The 4,281-nt window shown below is 30.3% G+C and overlaps 1 long non-coding RNA gene across 1 annotated transcript; it reads right to left on the minus strand.

The window, feature by feature from the left end:
- Positions 1-297: 297 nt before the first annotated feature.
- Positions 298-3,476, minus strand: LOC121113967 (uncharacterized). The gene is made up of 2 exons (XR_005863183.2): positions 3,294-3,476; positions 298-459 (listed from the first exon to the last, which is right to left on the minus strand). It is a non-coding gene; the product is annotated as an uncharacterized lncRNA (long non-coding RNA).
- Between the last annotated feature and the right edge of the window lie 805 nt (positions 3,477-4,281).

The following is a 4,281-nucleotide window of genomic DNA, read 5'->3' on the forward strand; positions in this document are numbered from 1 at the left end:
GGAAGAATTTCAGATACTAGATTTATATCGACATTTGATTCCTCCTCTTCTAAGTCTTCTTTTATGTCCGTATCATCAGAAAAGTTGTCAGGTAGACTCATAAGCATTTGGAAAACTTCTTCTTAAGAAAATAATTTTTTGGGCATATTTCAAGATAAAAAATAAACAAAATACCTAGTAGAACATGTACTTAAAACGCTTACTGACATTGTATATAAGCATTTACTACTACATAGAATATTTCTAAAATGGCCTGACGGGACCATTTAACATGAACTTTTATATTTACTCGAAAAAAAAAAAAAAAAAAAATGCAGATTTTAATAAATATGAAAATTATATTAATATTACACAAATGCAAAGAAAAATTATAACTAGTTCACATTATTGAAATGCAATTATCCTAACAAGATAAATTTTGAGTGAACGTGATTAATGTGGCAATGTAATGAGAGTTAACTGAAATAATATAGAAAAAAACACATGAAAATCCATAAATAAAAGTATAATCAAATGTAAATACAGTGAGGATAGAACATTAAAATATTTCAAGCGCCCAAACCTATTTATTACTACTACGATTTGAATGCTTTAGTCTACTAAAACAGTGTCAATTTTTTCTTCACATCACCCAGGGGCGTGGGGGGTGGGCTGGACACCCTAAATAATTATTTTCCCGTCAACATTTTTATATCTGTTTGAAAATATCTTTATTTTAAATACAAAAGTTTCTTTGGTATATGATTCACTAAATTATAGTTTCAGAAACATATTAAAAAATAAGAATAAAGTCAAAAACTGGCATTTTAAATTATTTTTATATCTTTTGTTATTTTAAATATTGATTAAAAAGTAGTTTAGAAACAACAAATGATAAATATTGGGCAGAGGGAGGCACACTACTGGTTTTGTGTAGGATTATAATATTTCCTGTCGTGTTAAGTTTTGTAAGATTTAACTATACCGATTGGTCCATTAAAATCTGAACACTTTGAATTTTAAACTTTAATAAGATATAATTTATTAATTAACAATGGAATTTCAACAAAATTAATACTATAAATAGATGTGTGTCTGAGCTCTCACAATCACTAATATAGCCATCCTTAGGGACAATAATGGCTTTTAGGCGGTGGATGAAGTAGTCCTCAGTCATGGCGTCCCAGTACTAGATCTCTGAGGGCCTGGGTGTTTGGGCGATGGATCCTGCAGGAATTTCCTTCGGCTTATACCCTGAAAGTGTAGTCAAGGGGGTTAGCGTCAAGACCGTATGGGTCACAAAGTGTCAAATAAGAGTTCAACAGAACTCAAAAGACTCATACAAAAGAGTCTTGCAGACTCGGAGATGGGTTTCTCTCATTGCTAGTGGCAAAAGTGGCCTCTCTATCCTCACAAGGCTCTTTCCAACCCTTTTTTGATAGATCTCTGTACAGTTAGGTGTGAAACCCCAAGATCTCTTGCATGGATCCTCATGGACTTGAGGAAATTGTACCGGGCTGTTTTATTTAACACGTACCGGGCCGGTTTGACCTTTTTGACGGACCTTTCCTTTCTAACGTTTCGGACTTGCTGACGGCGTAGATGGTGGTGCTGGAGACGCCCAACTGTTTGGAGTGCGCGAATGGAAATTCGTCGATCACTTTCAAGTTTCATTTTCTCGAATTGTTGTACTAGAGAGCTAAGGTTTGTTTTGATTTATAACTAAGTATGTTTTAATATATCGAAATACCAATTAATTTCATTCACTCAACCTTAATCATTATAAAAGAAGTGTTCAGATTTCAATGGACCACCCGGTAAAACAAATAATATCTTATGAAATATATTGTTACTAAGTTAAAATGTTAAGTGTCATTTCACATCATAACAAATGTCTCAAAGAAACTAGTTTTTTTTTTATAAATTAAAATCTGATGCAATAGCGAACATAAAATGATTTATGATGAAACTTACTGTAAAACCTTGTAATTTTTTTAGTGTTTCCCGTATTAATAATATAAAATTAAATCAAGGCTTAACTGTGATCAAATTTTTAATGAACTTTTTTATTATGTTTCAATGATAAAAAACAAGTTTACAATTTTGGCACGAATATAAAAAAAAATATTGTTTAAGTCTTCAAATATAATCTGATGCAATGACAAAATTTGAAAATGTAAGGCTTCTGATTGGATTTGTTATCTAATTCCCATCATGCCCATACCATTTTGCCAATATTTCATAATTTAAATTATAATATTGATTTTGAACCAGTTTCTTCTACGCAACAAATGATGGAAGTCACGGAACCTTTTATTATACTAATTATAATTATTTAAATTTGTAGTCGTAGGTTCATTAGATTTGGCCATACGTTGTCGCCTTTATTGAATCCCACAGTCTTTTATACAAAAATAAAGAGACAAAAGGCCCCAAAAACATTTGGTCCAATAATTGTTCACAGCATTACAAGAGATGATTATACTTTAACCAATAATTGTTTATAACAATATTTATAAGGGGAAGTGCAGAAATATTAACAGTTGTCAACAAGATACATTGTAAATTTTTGTGCTAATGACATAAGGCCGTGCCAAAGTTTTAAACCCATATTTTTCCAATTATACAAAACTAAAGGGTTTTGGGTATACATGAATCTACAAATAACAGGCTATGCAATTTCTATTAATTCAACCTTTTAACTAAATCAAAAAGGTGAATTATGATAAGGGAAGAAAAAGTTGAATATGCTAATAAGATAAATCCAAAAATTAAATTTTTAAGAAAGAAATTTCAAAAATCTAAAGCTATTAATATAAAATTACATTTTTTGGAAACTAATTTCAAAAATGCTCAGCTATTCAAAATTTTTTTTTTGAAACTAATTTCAAATATTAATTTTTAGGAAAGAAGTTTAAAAATTAAATTTCATATATATAATTTTTTGCTCTGCTGCAAAATATGCCCGATTGATGAAATTTTTTTCTAATAAAAAACATAAATTTCTTTTTTTTTTTGGGGGGGTGGGATTGAGGGCTATAGCCCCTCCATCCCACTCCCTGTGGACGCCTCTGCCAACTTACTTTCAATTTTTAGCACCGTAGTTTGATTTGTTTGCCATTATTTTACACCTTATTGAGCTCTTCTATTTGAGAATAGAAGAGGCAAAGACATTTATTGTGACACAAAATAATTCATAACATTATGTGTTTGCCCATAAATTTCATCATACAAATTATGTTTTTACATACAAAATTGCATCAAAAATGAGGTTTTTATTTTTTTACTCGTTACAAAAGAAATGTCAAAATTACCCCATTTTTCGGTTGATCCATTATTATGTTAGGCCTCCACAATTTTAAAACTCCGTTTCATTTTTATTTTAAATTATAACGTGAACACTTTTTTTGGGGTTTTCAACACTCCAACACAAAAGGTTTCGACCATTTTTAGGAGATTTTTTAAAAAGGAGATATTTTAGATAAAAATTACATCAACGAAACTACTCATTCAAAAATAAATACATGGAGGAGAAAAAATGTGAAATTGATTAAGCAAAGATATCAGTTGACAAAAAGGGTATAATATGACGTTACATTTTTTTTGCTTTAAAAAATCATGATAATCAACTCGGACTGACTCTGATGATGTAATATTTTTTGTGTCTCTCTCATGAAAGAAATATATATTATATATATTAATGTTTTTCAAAGTAAATTTGTTGAGCCCATGAAGAACATGTGAAATAAATAGTACCTACATTCAAAATTTATGAGTAAGTTTTGTGGTTTATACTTCTTCGTTTACTTTTCGCTCTTTTAAAAAAAAAAATTGCGTCCTCCATAAGCTTTAAAAACTAAGTGATCAAACGGGTCAGCCAGCTTGAGTTGATTCTATTTTTAGTGGTATCCTTTTCCGCCGCAAGGTGTCGCTTTATTAATATAACCGATGACGTCACTTAATCCTTTGCCCTCAAGATGTATTAATTTTTACTTCCATTCGAAGAATTCACCTTTCTATTTAGATAGAAGGTGAATTTTTGAACAATATTCAATTATGTTCCATCTCCTAGCAGACAAAACAGCTATTGCTTAGCCAATATACATGGACAGATATTCATCACATTCTCTTGTTTTAGCTATCTGGTTTGTAATTGTCGCTTGACTAGTTTATTAGCATCCTTTCCCTATGCCAGATGTTGCTTTTATCATACCACTGTATCATTTTCATTCATATTTGCTCATAATATATGCAACTTTTTTCCCCTTTGCAGAATGTACCTTGTTATTTAAATTGAAAGAG

The sequence above is a fragment of the Lepeophtheirus salmonis genome, chromosome 3 (assembly GCF_016086655.4).
Source record: "Lepeophtheirus salmonis chromosome 3, UVic_Lsal_1.4, whole genome shotgun sequence".
NCBI lineage: Eukaryota > Metazoa > Arthropoda > Copepoda > Siphonostomatoida > Caligidae > Lepeophtheirus > Lepeophtheirus salmonis.